Source organism: Xenopus laevis, chromosome 1S, assembly GCF_017654675.1.
Source record: "Xenopus laevis strain J_2021 chromosome 1S, Xenopus_laevis_v10.1, whole genome shotgun sequence".
Taxonomy (NCBI): Eukaryota; Metazoa; Chordata; class Amphibia; order Anura; family Pipidae; genus Xenopus; species Xenopus laevis.
This window is the reverse complement of record NC_054372.1, coordinates 74,672,483-74,689,808: the sequence shown is the minus strand read 5'-3', so window position 1 is coordinate 74,689,808 and position 17,326 is coordinate 74,672,483. Positions and strand designations below refer to the sequence as shown.

Sequence of the window (17,326 nt, the reverse complement as noted above, 5' to 3'; positions counted from 1 at the left end):
TAAGTGTATCCATTGTGTATCACAGTATTGAGCTGGGGGGTTATTAGGTTTTATTTGCATTAAGATTTAAAGAAAAAGGACTACTTTATTCAGTTGTATGGAATTGTTATATTTCTGATATGCAACTGATTTAGTTATTGATTAGCAGCTCAGTATATTTTATGGAATGCAGTAATCAATGCATATAACAGGGCAGCACTGGTTTATATGTACCTGTAACCATGATACACCTGTGTTTATATGTCCTGGGGATGTATCTGGTCAGTATCATTTAAGAAACCCATCAGGGTGTATTTTCTGAATCCCCCCAGTGCTATATAGAAGTTGAAGAAAAACTTTATGGATGCAAGATAATTAACCAGTAGGAATTATGATTAGATTCCCAGTACTATGCCAGCCATCTTGCTCTTATCTTACATATATTATTGTGCCATTTTTTAGGTTATTATATGACACTGGAATCAGACATGGTGATAAAGGACAGACTTGTTCAGTGCTGGGAAACTGTGCTTAAAGCTTCCAGTTCAGGAACAAAGAACCTAATGTATACAGCTGGTATTCTCATTGGAGGATTATTATGCATATTAATTACACAGTTGGCTCTAGAGTGTCGGGAAAAAGTTTTTTTTTTTTTTTTAGATAATACAAAAAAACTCCACATTAGATAACATGGCAAAACAAGAACTAGTGCAATCTGCATTTTCTGATTATTAATCAGTCCTGATGTATCAGCTTTTGTGGGAGATTTTATTTGACTTTTGATCATTTTCGACAATTCCCAAGCCTCCCAACAGTAGCCCAGAGCACACGCATGCCCACCGGCATTTGAATGGCCTAGCAAAGCTATAAAATGGCCCCCATTAGGACAACTTTTGAATCAAAAATCAATAATTTTATTATACTTAACCTCTGGTCTGACGCAGTAATTTAAGAATATTTATGTCTATGTTCAGTATACAAAATACAGCATTTCTAGAATATTCTATTTTAGGTTTAGTTTCCCCTTTAAGCGGGGGGGCACATGGAACATAACTGTCTAGTGAGTTTACAATTGATACTTAGCATGCAGCTCAAATTCAAAAGCAAACAGGTATGACCAATATGCCCACATTTCTTTTATTATTACAACCAGCACAAACAGACAACATAGCAGTAGAGTTGCATAAATGAAAACGCTAAAGCAGTACTTTTTCAATAAAGAACATCAATTATGAAATACAGGTACCTAAATTATGAAGTACTTCATGTGTTTACAGGTTGGATTGAAATAAAATGATAACATACAATTATATGCATGTAGCCTCTAGGCCCCTCACACATACATTCTTACAACGGCAACATGATTCAGCTTAGCCGAATCAGCCAGCTTCTGACAAACTTGTGTAGTAACAGGATTCAGCGGTCACTGCACACACGCATAACCAGGCTGAAATCCATCCTATGTGCAGTGGCAGGTGGATTGCTTTGAAGCCAGAAGCTGACCAAAATGGTGTATATAGTCACAAAAAAAGTCACAGGGGCCTATGTGAGACAAAAGGTAATAGCTCTTTGGAACATAATGCTTCATAAAATTATTTTAACCTAATTCAATAATAAAGTTTTCTATTTGTGTTACCAAGTGTTTCTCGATTCAATACATTCACTAGCATTTCATATGTTAATACTATAAATATTAAACAAGAGGGTCCCATTTACTGGGCAGTGGTATAATGTGTTAAGTGTGAGCCTAAATAAGTAAAAAATAAATAAATAAATAAATAAATCACAAAATGACCGATGGATACAAGACTTCTCTCTGTAACTACATGTGCTTAACCTGACAAGCACAGATGTCCATCTTCTAGAGAGAATTAATTACCCAATGCACAAAAACATTAAAATTAAGTTGCACACAGGAGATTGTGGAGTTTAACAGGATAAAGGAAAATTAAACTTAACACCCAGTTATACCTTAAGAAAGCCGCAGGTGATGACAGTTGAAAAAACTTTTAAATGAAAAGAAAATCCCATATTCACACAACCCCAATGTAGTCATTGCTGATCTGGCAACTTAATGTCATAACTGACGGGACAGCAATTGCAAGTATAACATAGCACTTGACAGTGATTGGATTTATTTTATTAAGGCTTCATTTTAGGTTCATAAGATGAATTTCGTAAACTACATCATAAATTTACTGAATAATGGTCACATTACATTATTGGAGCTTCACAGAACATCCATCGGTGATGCTCTAGGATTCAACTTAAAGGGGAAGGAAACCTAGTCGGCGCAAACCCCCCAACCCCCCTCCTGTGTGTTGCCCACCCTCCCTCCTCCCCCCTGGCCTACCCGTCCCGCTGGGCAAAAGCCCCTAACTTGTTACTTACCCTTCTGCGCAGGTCCAGTCCAGGGAGTTCACAGTCGACATCTTCTTCCACGCGATCTTCTTCCTGCTTTGAATGGCGCATGCGCAGTAGGATCATTTTGCCAGTACAATCTACTGCGCATGCGTGTGACTTTTGCCGCATGCGCAGTAGATCCGTACCGGCGAAATGATCCTACTGCGCATGCGCCAAAACGCCGTTCACAGCAGGAAGAAGATCGCGTGGAAGAAGATGTCGTCTGTGAACTCCCTGGACTGGACCTGCGCAGAAGGGTAAGTAACAAGTTAGGGGCATTTGCCCAGCGGGACGGGTAGGCCAGGGGGGAGGGTGGGGGGTTTGCGCCGACTAGGTTTCCTTCCCCTTTAAAGCAATGGCACACTAGGGTGGTTGCCTGCAGGAAGTTATGCTCCCTGTTGGAGACAATACATTATTATTATGTATTTATAGAGTGCCAACATATTTTGCAGCGCTGTAAAATACCTGACTTGAAAAGCATCTAAGTTACCTGCTCAACAACTCCCTTATTAGTATGAATTTGCATTCTTTTTGCATAATTCGAGAGACCCAGAGCAGGCAATTTCAGTGTATGAGCACGATTTCCAGGGGGTAACAAAACATCCTGTGTGATCTATGTCTGTGAAGGTTCTCATTCACCCAGATCATGGATATCTATAGTAATAAGTCAAATCAAATCGACTTTTTTTCCCCCTTGAAGATGTTTCGCTAGTCATCTGGCCGAATAATTCATGAAGTGAGAAAGCCTAGTAAAAAGTACTAAATACATCTATATCTCTATATCTCTATATATAGAGCACACCCTAAAGCAACTTGCCCGGGTGCTGGTAAATAAAGTGACATAGTACTGCACTCAACGGGAATACTTGTGAAAAAATCAAGATTTATTGAAAAAAATCCAACTATTCAAACACCAACTGTGCTCAGATAAAGATTCCTTGAGAAAGAGCACAGTTGGTTTTTATATATATATATAGAACAAAATCATTATTATTATTTATCAAGGGGGACCGAAACGTTGGTTATACATACTATGTAACAATACAAGTTTTTTCACTGCAAAGACCCCTGGTGCTGGTTTTTTGTTCTCTTTGTATTTGCATTCCACTCCGGGCACAGGGGCAGCTACAAGGTAGCTTTAATTGAAGGTGGGAGCTGTCCTGTTATATATACACACACACACACACACAAAAGCCATGAATATCTTGTAAATTATATCCTTAAAAGCGGTCAGTTCTGATGTCATCAGTTATAAACGGTGAGTTCTGATGTCATTTCTGTCACTTACTGAAATTTTGTATTATAATAAATAAAGTACCCCCTCTTGTAAAATATGAGGATATTATAAGTTACCTCGGAGTTCCATGACCTGTATAAAAAGTCCTTCAGCCTCGTGTTTTTATATGGTCATGAAACTCCTCGGTAACTTATAATATCCTTATATTTTACAAGAGGGGGTACTTTATTCACTATATATATATATATATATATATATATATACACATATATATATACACATATATATATATATATATATATACACATATATATATATATATATATATACACATATACATATATATATATATATATATATATATATATATATATATATATATATACACATATATATATACATATATATATATATATATATATATATATATATATATATATATATATATATATATATACACACACACGCACACACAAAGGTATGTAATCCTTACTGGAAGCAAAACCAGCCTACTGGGTTTATTAAACATTTGCATGATTTTATAGTAGATAAGATCCAAATACAGAGATAAGATCCTGATACAGAAAGATCAGTCATCAAGAAACCACCAGGTCCCGAGCATTCTAGATAACAGGTCCCATAGCTGTATATGGATTTTGTAAGTTATGGGCAAGAAATGGGAAATGTTATTGCAAAACGTTGGGCAACAAATTAGGTCTTGAATGAAATAAAAAAAAGTCACCACAAGTGCTCTAGGCCCCCCAAATGCCTGACTAGTCGTGCCTTCGGGCCTGTTATTGTTTCGTTTTTTTCCAGGACGCCTGCGTGGGTTGGCATTGGTTACACAATGAGCTGCATTCAATCAGTACTGCAGAGTACTGCACCAAGCCAGATATCTACAAGCACGCGCCCACGTTAAGCCCTTGCCCACATCGATTTTTCATAATATAGCTTGACCTAGTGCGAAATGCAGAAGAACAGGAAAACACAACACTATTCCAACATTAAAGAATGTTTATGGCTAGTTAGAGGAGAACTAGACAGTGAGTCAGTACCTTTAATATGTTCCCCTCTCTCCGCCTCCATGGTTCTGTCAGTGCTATCACACAACAAGCCGTCTTTTCTCTTTATACTTCGGCAGTGGCGTGTAATGTTAAAACCAACGCTGTTTGATATCAAACTGTCCCCCCCGCCCCGCCGGTCGCCCCGGTCGACTGCCGTGGCGAAGCAAACCCAGTGGGAACAGCCACCCGACCCAGGATCGGGGGGGGGTCTTGAGGATGTAAATTTTTGCCAATGAAGCGTTGGGTAAAAACGCTGAGACTCAGCAATTTCCGAAATGTCTATCCTTCCTTTCCAGTAGGCCTTATATCAATCCGTACACAGCCCTTCTACCACCTCTTCCTGTTCGCTTGTGTCCCGCAAGATGGCTGCCTAAGTTTTTCGCGTCAAAAACAACTCCTCCCATCATGCACTGCGAAAGCGCACACGCGAACGTCCCTCCATTACGTCACTCAAACGCCGCATGTAGATGTTCCAGGGCGGTAGCGACTAGTTCCCATACCTCCCAACATTTCAGAACAAGAAAAATGTTTTGGTCACGCCCATTTTTTGACCACACCTCCTAATTACCATATTAAGTTTACAAAATTTGGCTGGTTATGAAAGTTTAAACACACTCCCTTTCCCTCCATGTTTGCTGCTCAGCCCTCCCTTCCCCTCAGTGCTTGTTGCTGTCAGCCCCCTTTCTGTGTCACTGCTTGTTGCTGTCAGCCCCCCTTCTGTGTCACTGCTTGTTGCTGTCAGCCCCCCTTCTGTGTCACTGCTTGTTACTGTCAGCCCTCCTTCCGTGTCCCTGCTTGTTGCTCAGCTCAGCCCGCCATCTGTGTCCCTGGTTGTTGCTATCAGCCCCCCTTCTGTGTCACTGCTTGTTGCTGTCAGCCCCCCTTCTGTGTCCCTGTTGGTTGCTGGCAGCCCCCCTTCTGTGTCTCTGTTTGTTGCTGTCAGCCCTCCTTCTGTGTCACTGCTTGTTGCTGTCAGCCCTCCTTCTGTGTCACTGCTTGTTGCTGTCAGCCCTCCTTCTGTGCCACTGCTTGTTACTGTCAGCCCTCCTGTGTCACTGCTTGTTGCTGTCAGCCCTCCTTCTGTGTCACTGCTTGTTGCTGTCAGCCCCCCTTTTGTGTCCGTGTTAGTTGCTTAGCCCTACCTTCTGTGTCCGACGTGCTTACTGCTCAATATCTCACCCTCCCTTCGTTCCATGTCCATGCTTGACTCTGCTCTCTGCCCCCGCCTTCTCCTCTGATCTCAGCCAGCCCCGCATTTCTTTCTCCTATGCGCTCTGCCTGCCCGTTCTCTGCCTGCTCTCCATTCTCCTCTCTCAGCCAGCCCTTGCTGCTCAGAGGAGAAAGGGCCTGTTCCACCAAAGAGTGTGAGTGGGGCTGTCTGGAGCGGGTTCTGCAGCTCTCAGTGACCCACGTCGGTAAAATAAAGATGGCGGCGCCGGCTGAGCTGCAGCATATGCTCTCGCGAGACTTCGGACGTCACAACCAGGAAGTACGGTGGAAACGTCGGGCAGGTCGCGGGACATCTTCAGTCACTATCCGGGATGGCGGGACAGGCAGGCAAAATCGGGAATGTCCCCAGTTGCGATCCTAGAGGGGGGCGGGGCCTGGTGCGTGACGCGCAGCCGGGCCCCACCCCCCTCCGTACGTCCGCATTTTCAGCGGCGAACGGACTGCCGGGGGGCCCTGAGGGGGTGCGGGCCCTGGCCCGCTCGCACCCCCTGCTCCCCCAGTAGTTCCGCCACTGACTGTCCCGCGTAATGCGCAGCTCCAGTCCAGGGAGTTCACAGACGACATCTTCTTCCACGCGATCTTCTTCCTGCTGTGAATGGCGTTTTGGCGCATGCGCAGTAGGATCATTTCGCCGGTACGGATCTACTGCGCATGCGCCAAAAGTCAGGCGCATGCGCAGTAGATCGTACCGGCGAAATGATCCTACTGCGCATGCGCCGTTCAAAGCAGGAAGAAGATCGCGTGGAAGAAGATGTTGTCTGTGAACTCCCTGGACTGGACCTGCGCAGAAGGGTACGTAACAAGTTAGGGGCATTTGCCCAGCGGGACGGGTAGGCCAGGGGGGAGGAGGGAGGGTGGGCAACAAACGGGAGGGGGGGTGGGAGGTTTGCGCCGACTAGGTTTCCTTCCCCTTTAAGGAGAGGATCATTGCCCCTAAACCTTTTTAAAGGACCAGTAACACCAAGTTATCTTAACACTTATTTCCCCACAAACTGCTATATAAATCAGCCTTAGTCTCCCCTTTGGTTTTCGTTTTAAATCTTGAGCTTCAATCTGACTTCCAAAGTGCTTCATAACAGAATGTGAAAAGGTGACGGCTGCTTGAATTCCTCTGTGTGCCGAACCAGAAGTCAGCTTCACGCAGATGACCTAAGGCACCTAAGCTATTTTTTTTTTTTTAAGTATCTGCAGTTCAAATGTCTGTTTCTTTTCCTTCAGACAGCTTTGGGGGTAAAATTGTGAGCATATATATTAAATGAACAGTTCAGTGTAAAATTAAAACACTGGGTAAATAGATAGACTGTGCAAAATAAAAAAATGTTTTCAATATAGTTAGCCAAAAATGTAATGTATAAAGGCTGGAGTGATTGGATGTAGAACAGAATAGTACCCAACTTCCTGCTTTTCAGCTCTCCAACTCTGAGTTAAGGTGGCCAAACACGGCCAGATTAAAGATTCTGATATGGGTCCTTTAGACTGATTCGGCAGATTATTTGCCCATGTGTGGGGGCTCCCAACGGGTCCCCCCTATCGATATCAGGCCAGAAATCGGGCAGATATAGATCGAGCAAGTTTGATTTTTTTATTCGACCCAGGACCGCATCAGCTAGTTGATACGGTCCTGTGACCCGTCAGCGCTCATTCACAGCATTGTAATCTGATTGTTTGGCCCCAGGGCCGAATGTTCGTATTAACCTGATATCGCCCAGCCGTTAGTGGGCATATCGGGTTAAAGGAAAACTATACCCCCAAAATGAATACTTAAGCAACAGATAGTTTATATCAAATTGAATGACATATTAAAGAATCTTACCAAACTGGAATATATATTTACATAAATATTTTCCTTTTACATATCTTGCCTTGAACCACCATTTCGTGACTCTATCTGTGCTGCCTCAGAGATCACCTGACCAGAAATACTACAAGACTAACTGTAACAGGAAGAAGTGAGGAAGCAAAAGGCAGAACTCTGTCTGTTAATTGGCTCATGTGACCTTACATGTGGTTTGTATGTGTGCACAGTGAATCTTACGATCTCAGGGGGCGGCCCTTATTTTTTAAAATGGCAATTTTCTATTTATGATTACCCAATGGCACATACTACTAAAAAAGTATATTATTATGATAATGGTTCATTTACATGAAGCAGGGTTTTACACATGAGCTGTTTTACTCAGTATCTTTTAATAGAGACCTACATTGTTTGGGGGGTATAGTTTTCCTTTAAGATCTGCTCGTTTGGCGACCTCTAATAGTGTACGGCCACCTTTAGTCAGCGACTCTCTCTGGCCATGATTAACTAAGTGCTTCAGTGAGTGCTTCAGAACAGACCCCTGCAGCTTTCACTATGAGCAAAAAAACCTCTGTACCTATGTGTCTCTCAAAAGCTCACTGACAGCTGCTAACACTGGGGGGGTACGGCTGGGGCAGGGCCCTGAGACAGTAATCCCGATGGGCCCCGGACCCCCAGCCCGACCCTAACAACATATGTAAGAGCACAGCCTAGACATGTAAAGTCAAATGTGGTAATAACTAAGCTGGTATGCATGAATATGATAGAAATTTTTTTTATTTCAGATACTGGAGCATACAACTACCAGCATCCTCCCTGCTAGTGCAGGAATATGTGGAAGTGCCACAGCAGGATCAAACTTTCTGTTTTATATGTGACATTTGGTACTAAAGTTACACTTCCTATGCTAAATGCAGAACCCCCTGTACCCCCTCAGTGGGGGCCCCGTTACTGCCTCAGAGATCTCTGTATGTCTCTAGCCATTGATAAAGTACCCAGCAGTTCCCATGATAACTAGTAGCTGAGCTGTAGTTCAGTTACAGACAGAGATTTAAGCAGGGCCGTCATTAAATAGGGACAGAGGGGTCCAGTCAGGGGTCCCTGGCAATCTGACGGGGGCCCTGGTTCTAAAGCTGCTTATGTTTATAGTTTATTAGTGTTGTTTTAGAATGTGCAAGTTTGATATGTATGTGATTGGCTGTCAGTTACTGGGATATCATGCCTTGTCTCGGTGACATCACTCCCAGCTTAGCTCTGATTGGCTGAAAGCTGCAAGGAAGGTGATTTAACAGCTCAGGTACACATGACCGTTATTTCATTTCTGGATTCAGAGGTGAGTACAGCAGAACCATAAACGTGAAACAGGGGGGCATATTTAGATGATACAAAGGGCAATTTTGGGTGTTTTGTCACCCATCATTTATAGTAGCTTGGGTAGTGGGGCTATCGCTCCCAAAATTGCCCCACTGCCTACCACACTAATTGCCTGGGGAGCTGCTTGTCATGAAACTGTTCCAAATGGCAAGCAGGAATAGGGGGGTAATTTAAGGCAACTTGGCATTACATTCCTGCAATAAATACACTATGCTTGTATAAGAAACATTGTGCTCTCTGGGTATTACTTTCTAAACATTTGAAATTTCTGCAATTGTACACGGGGACTGCAGCCTGTTGAGAGGCACTGAACATATATTCAAATAAACTCAGAATTAAGTGGATAAAGATACCTAGATATTACACTTATACAGGGTATCACCTGAAAATGGGTTTCTGATGGCAGCCCTGACCCCCAATCAACTAATACATGTGGGTGTCTAAAATCTCCCCATATGCCATCTCTAATGGGAGTGAGACCATAAAAACATATAGTTCTAAGGCAATGGGTGTTTGGTTTACTTGTTGTTGCATTTGAAGCATTAGACAATTTTTTCTGCCTCTGCTGTAAATGCCAACGGTCATTTGCCAACTGTCATTTTCCAACGGACTCATCCATCGCATTTCCATCGCACTCATCCTAACAACAGTCAGTGGCCTCAGCACTAGAGTGGGTGACAGTTCAGAGAGGCTTAAGTAGAAAGACACGCAGCACAAATCAGAAGAATAAATGTCTCCCCTTAGGATTCCTGGCATTAAGGGTGCAGGGGCACTGATCAGAACACAGCTGGTTATGGGAAGCAGGCACATTAGGTACATGCAGGGGGAAAGGGAAACCAATAGGAATATGGAGATGACCCCTGTATTAATATAACCAATGATTCATAGAGCATGATGGGATCTGTAGTGCTGTTACAAGCCCACCCTGATCATGACATTATAAGCAATACAAATGCTACCTTCCTCTTATGGTCAACCCTTATAGTGCATCATGGGAGATGATGAAGGCCCTTTCCACATGCCAGTGATAAAAGCCTACATCCTGATTGCCCAATATTTTTGTTAGCTAAATAGCACATGCAACAGCAGTCAGGCTCCCTCACTTCCAATTGCAGCCTTATAGTGAGTGCATTATGGGATCTGTAGTTTATGCATTGGCATACTAATTTTAATCATAGTGTAGAAGAGCTGACTGCCATTTAGGGCATCTGGGGCTCTAGAAGTGTCAGGGTCCACAGCCCCCATTATGCTCCTGCTCACAATCTCTTATTTCTCCCCAAAAAGTGAAATATTCCGAGTGATTTGCGAGAGACCGATTTGAGAGAGAAAGCGATTGTGAGAGAGACAGCAAAAGAAGAAGAGAGAGAGAAGACAAAGAAGAAAGAAGACCTTGAGTGACCCCCTGCCAGAGATTAATAACATCTTCTCATTTGGGATCCTCTGGACAAAGGTACTGGTCCTGTATTTCCCCCTCTATAATATGCGCTTGCAATAGTAAGGTTAGCTTATCCCTTTGCTGTAGGAGTTGCCATGCTGCTCATTATAGATGTAGCTATAGCTGTTCTTCTTTAGTCTCACCTTTGTGAGTTGGGGTTTATCGTTAGTCTGTCCCTGCAGTCCCCCTTGGTTGGTCCCAACCCACTATTGTCCCTGAAATTCAATGTACAGTCCCTACCCCAGCAATGTACTTTATCCCACTAGTATAAACTGGACTGTATGCTTTTCTATTCCAGGGCACCCCTAACATGGGACTCCCTTGGAAAATTTCCAGGGTGGGGCAAATTATGTATTATGTAATTTAAGGCAGGTGGGCAGCCAATCGGAGCATTTGAATGGTTCCAGTTCAACAGGTTCAGTAGAAGCACAAAAAAAAGGGGGCATAATATTATGGCAGATAAATCATATTAGTAAATGTGCTTGTTCCTATGTGCTGTCCCTATACATATGGCACCTCTCCACATTAACTCTAACCTTCCTAAATCTCTATTTTATATTGCATGGGTGTCGGAGATGGGCTTCTGTTCAAAAGTGCTCTCTAAAGTGGCTGCTGACAAAGGTACCCAAGGGGTTAAAGGGACTACTAACCCAATAGATAGATATATAGAAATATAACAGGGTTTAGCTTAGTGTTTGCCCTGAGCGTTACATTTCCCATATTTAGTGTTAGAACTTATTAGTGAGAGTTGCCATGTTATTTGCTCTTTCTATAGAGATGAATGTAACAGCTCCCCTAGTGTAAATAAATACATATTGTTTTCCTTATTGGCCTATGGGAAGAAATTGTCACTTTCATTATTACTGGGGATTAAACCCCAACTCCTGGAAACCTTAACGTCTTCTTTTTTCTTACATTTCTCTAGGACTCACAGTGGATCTACACGAAGGAGGAGGGGATCTGTGAGATGACGGATTTGGAGCGCATGAGGAAGGAAATCATAGGTGAAATCAAATGGGCAAGCTATGATTATTGTATGGCAAGAGACTGCTTGGAATTCACCAGGTGGTGGAAAATCAGATTGATGGCTGAGGTCCTGCAGGACAAGATGAAGGCCAAAGCCCAACTGAAATCCCTCTACAAACAACTAGAGGAAATAAACCGGGCAATTTTCAGGAAGTTCATTGATATCAAGGTGCAGTATCTAATGAATATATTTGTTCAATTATTACTATTTTGTAATGTGGCTGATGTATTGAAAGCCTTTGCAATGCTGCGATTTTGTGTAAAACAACCACAAAAAGAACATATAAATCCTGCGCAGCTGAAACCTATTCAGATGCCATAGAAACTAATAGGAAGTGTATCTTAATCATTTTGGCAAGGAATTGGGATTGGGATCAAATGGCTTGAAAATGCAGGGAAACCTGCGATTTGCAACTTGTCCCATAATCACAGAGGGAAATGTACATTAGCATTTAGTAATGTTAATTTGCATAACTGCCATATTTCTGATTAAAATCCCCCAAAATGTTATAGAATTTCTACAGAGATATCACTTGCTAAGGTAAAACCCTTGGGTACAAGTTTAACATTATTTTGTTTTTGTTTTGCAGAGAGCCCACAAGCCACCAGCACCGTCACAGTTTACACGGTACCACGTATCGATGCACCTCTGTGTAGGTGATCTTCATGACACAGAGGTGAGTGAGCCATTCTCAATTCCACCAGCGGTGCCTCCACTCCAATACACCAAGATTCCACCAGTGGTGCTCCCCCCTTACACCTAAAATATGGTTTCATAGATAGGAGAACCCTTAGGCCACTTGGTGGACCCTGCATTCCTTTTCAATCCAACCGTCAAACTGCAGAAGCCGGGTCTGCAGGCTGCCTGGAATGACTATGAATGCAGGGTTCAATTTGTAGCTTAATGCTGCTCATGTATGTGCAGCCATATTCCCTTCTATTTTAGTTCCCTCCACCGCAATTCCAACCATAGTGTCCCTTATTTCCCCAATTACCGTAATTCCACCAGCAGTGCCACACTTACACTTACAATATGGTTCCATAGACAGGAGCACTCTTAAGCCACTCGGTAGACCCTGCATTCATTTTCAATCCATCCCTCAGACTGCAGAAGCCGGGTCTGCAGGCTGCCTGGGGTCAAATGGAATGGAGAGGAATTCAGTGTTCACTTAGCAGCTTAAAGGTACTCCCATGTATATGTAGCCATATTCCCCTCTGTTTCAATTCCCTCCACTGTAATTTTACCAGCGCTGCCCCCTTACACCTAAAATATGGTTTCATAGACAAGAGCACCCTTAAGCCACTCAGTAGACCCTGCATTCCTTTCCGTTCCATCCCTCAAGACTGCTGAAGCTGGGTTTTGCAGGCTGCCTGGGGTCCAATGGAATGGAGAGGAATGCAGTGTTCACCTTGTAGCTTAAAGGTGCTCTTGGGTATGCTGCCATATTACCTTCTATTTCCATTCCCTCCATCGCAATTCCAACCACAGTGCCCCTTCTTTCCCCCTAAATATGGTTCCATAGACAGGAGCACCTTTAAGCCACTTAGTAGACCCTGCATTCCTGTCCACTCCATTCCTCAGACTGCAGAAGCCGGGTCTACAGGCTGCCTGGGGTCCAATAGAATGGAATGTTCACCTTGTAGCTTAAAGGCGCTCATTTGTATGCTGTCATATTCCCTTCTATTTCCCTCACCCTGCTTCCCTTAATTTAATTTGGCGCATTGATCCTGGGAGAAAATCTGATCACCGTTAAGGGGTCAGGAAGGAATTTTTCCCTCTAGTAAGAAGATTGTCCCAAGCTTGCCAGAGGTTTTTTCCCTTCCTCTGGATCAAATAGCGCAGTTTATCTAATTATTATCAATAAAACTTTGACTTACACAGATTTAACATCAAGTTGCTTTGTGTGTGTCTTTATTCTGGGTATTGGTCACATTTGGGAGGGGTGACCAAAAATAGGGTGGGTTGGGTGAGAATGGAACAAATAAGAAACACTAAAAAGTTAAAGAAAAATGAAAGTGAAATTTACTCATGTTCTTGTTTTATAAGAAACCCAATTAGTGGAAACCAAGTAAGCTTCAAAGCAGGAAGTAGTTTTCTATTCTGTTAAACATACAGTCACTCCAGTCTTTATACATTACATTTTTGGCTAACTAACCATATTAGAAACATGCACAGCCTATCTATTTACCCAGTTTTTATTTTTATACTGAACAATTCCTTTAATCTCAGCATAGCAGAGGAATTCAAGCTGCCGTCACCTTTCTGCTATGGAGCACTTTGGAAGTCAGATTCAAGCTCAAGATTTAAAAAAACAAATTAGAGTAAACCTGACCTAGTACTATAGCTATTTGAGGATGAATTGAGTGTTAAAAAATGTTGGTGTTACTGTTCCTTTAAAGATAAATTCTGTCATCCCAGTGTCATTACTATAGATGTCAGGGAGCCGGGAGCTCCCTCTAGGGAGGTAGTCAGGATCAAGGAGGAAGCCCTCTTGAGGGAGCAAGGTCGCGGTATCCAAAGCCCTTCCACTTGATGAGGTACTGAAGAGAACCCCTGGAGATTCTGGAATCAAGGATCTTTTCCACCTCATATTCTTGTTAACCATCCACAGAGATAGGAGGGGAAGACAACAGAAAAGCGTTTGGAGGTAGCAGGTTTCATCAAGGAGTCATGGAACACGTTCGGGATTCGCATCTCAGGGGGAAGCTGAAGTCTAACAGCCACAGGATTGATAACCTCTGAGATGGAGAATGGACCCACAAACTTCGGACCCAACTTAGGAGATGGCACCTTCAACCGAATGTTCCTGAAAGACAACCAGACTTTATCACCAACCTTGTAGGGAGGAGAGGGTTTACGTTTTTGATCTGCAAACATCTTGTGAACCAGAGCGCTCTTCTCCAAGTTCAACTTGGTTGCAGCCCAAATAGCAGACATGTGGGCTGCATGGACAGCCGGGACATCAGACAACACAAAGTCCTGAGGGAAGGCTTGAGGATGTTGACCATACACCGACATGAATAGAGACCTTCCAGTGGAAGTGTGGCAGGCATTGTTATGAGCGAATTCCACCCACGGGAGGAGATCAGACAAGTCATCTTGACAAAGGGAAATGTGGTTCCTCAGGAACTGTTCCAAAGCTTGGTTCACTCGTTCAGCTGCTCCATTTGTCTGGGGATGATAAGCGGAGGAGATCTGGAGAGTAATATCCAGATCTTTGCACAGGGAATGCCAAAACATCACCGTGAACTGGGAACCTCTGTCAGAGACAGTCTCCGCTGGAAAGCCATGCAGGCGGAAAATGAATTGAATAAACAACTTCGACAACTACACTGCAGATGGAAGCTTCCGTAAAGGGATGAAGTGGGCCATCTTGCTAAAACAATCTATGATGACCCAGATCATGGTGTTCCCACTGGAGGGAGGAAGTTCGACTATGAAGTCCATTGCCAAATGCGTCCAAGGATGAGAGTGGACAGGCAAAGGCTGTAGTAACCCGCTAGGGCGAGAATGGCTAGGCTTGGAAGTGGCACAAACGGTACAAGCAGCAACAAAGTCTTTGACATCTTTATGAATAGTCGTCCACCAGACTAGACGCCGTAAAAGTTCTTAGCATCTTAGAGTCTTAGCAGGACCAGGGCAGAAGATTGACCAGCCAGAATTCGATCAGCAAATTGAGGGTACAAAGAAGCGATGATCTTGACAGGAATAATTGGCTCTTGTCTTTCAGGAGTACGATCCACCGGAGTGAAACTTCGAGACAGAGCATCGGCTTTCCGATTCTTGGAGCCAGGGCGATAAGTCAAGACAAAGTTAAATCGAGAGAAGAAGAGAGCCCACCTTGCTTGTCTGGGATTCAGCTTCTTGAGAGATTGAATGAACTTAAGATTCTTATGATCTGTGTAGATCGTGACTGGGATCAAGGAACCTTCAAGGAGGTGACCGCACTCTTCTAAGGCAAGGTTAACAGCCAGGAGTTCTCGATTTCCTACATCATAATTTTGTTCGGCAGGAGAGAACTTCTTAGAGAAATATGCACATGGGTGCAACTTTTCATCTTTGGGACAGGATAGCTCCAGCTCCAACTACAGAAGCATCCACCTTGATGAAGAAAGGTAACTCCGGATCAGGATGGCGGAGAACCAAAGCAGAAGTGAAGGCATCCTTCAAGGATTGAAAAGCTTCTATAGCAGGCGGGGGCCATGAGCTGGGTTTACCCTCTTTTCGGATGAGGGCCAGGATAGGGGCAATACAAGAAGAGAACCCCTTAATGAATTGCCGGTAGTAATTGGCAAAACCAATGAATCTCTGGATTGCCTTGGTGCTCAGCAGTAGGGGCCACTCTTGGATTGCAGACACTTTCACAGGATCCATCTCGAAACCCTCTGGGGAGATGATATAGCCCAGTAAAGGAATCTTGGACACTTCAAACACGCATTTCTCCAGCTTGGCAAAGAGGGAGTTCTTCCTCAAACGAGAGAATACTTCCTTCATCTGGGAGTGATGGCTTGCTAGGTCCTTGGAGAAAATCATGATGTCATCAAGGTACACGACCACACACTTTACCAAGAGATCCCGGAAAATGTCGTTCACAAATTCTTGGAAGACATTGCAGAGACCAAAGGGCATCACGAGATATTCATAGTGCCCATCACCAGTGTTGAATGCAGTCTTCCATTCATCACCTTCACGGATGCGGATAAGGTTATATGCCCCACGGAGATCCAACTCAGTGAAGACTTTAGCCCCCTTCAGTTGGTCAAAAAGTTCTGCAATCAGAGGCAAGGGATACCGGTTCTTAACCGTGATTTTATTAAGACCTCGGTAGTCAATACAAGGACGTAGGCCTCCATCCTTCTTCTCCATGAAGAAGAATCCAGCCCTTGCCGGAGAAGTAGAAGGGTGAATAAACCCCCACTGGATATTTTCTTGGATATATTCCTTCAAGGCAGCGGTCTCTGCTGGAGAGAGAGGATAAGTGTGACCTCTAGGAGGCATGGTTCCAGGCAGGAGATCAACTGGACAATCGTAGTGACGATGAAGAGGGAGAAATTCTGCAGACTTTTTACAGAATACATCGGAGAATTCCTTGTAGAAGGAGGGAAGTATCTTTAAATCTGACGTAGAAATATTCCCCTCTGGATGGGTTCAGCAGGAAGGCAGTGCTGTTGGCAGTATGGACTCCAACGGGAAACCTGCCCCGAGGACCAATCAATGATAGGCTTATGCAGGCGTAACCAGGGAAGCCCCAAGACGACTGGAACAGAAGGACAGGAAATAATCAGGAACGATAACTTTTCTTTGTGTAAAGTCCCAACCTGCACAGGCAATTCCCCAGTCGTCATAGAGATAAACTCGGATTCAAGGGGTCGGTCATCAATGGTGGTTACTCGAAGTGGAGAAATCAATGGAAACAGAGGAACATTCATATACTTAGCAAAGAGAGCATCCATGAAATTTCCGGCAGCTCCAGAGTCAATGAAAGCTGAGCCAACAATGGTCTTATTGGACAGACGGATCTGTAAAGGAAGGAGAAACCTGTGAGTGTTCTCTTGAGAATTCGGAGTAGTGCCCCCTACATGAGTTACCCTAGATATACCTCGGGGAACAGAACTCGTGGGCTTCACAGGACAAGAGTTCGCAAAATGAGATTGTCCGCCACAGTACAGACATAGGCCAGTCGTCCGTCTACGGAGCCTTTCTTGCTCGGAGAGCCGAACTCTTCCAACTTGCATAGGTTCCTCCGGAGGAGAAGTAGAAGCTTGAGTAGCTGGGGTATTCA

The 17,326-nt window shown here is 43.7% G+C and overlaps 1 pseudogene; it reads right to left on the bottom strand.

Annotated features, from left to right (window-relative positions):
- LOC108705834 overlaps positions 1-4,705 on the bottom strand; it is an 82,875-nt pseudogene extending 78,170 nt beyond the window's left edge.
- Positions 4,706-17,326: the final 12,621 nt, after the last annotated feature.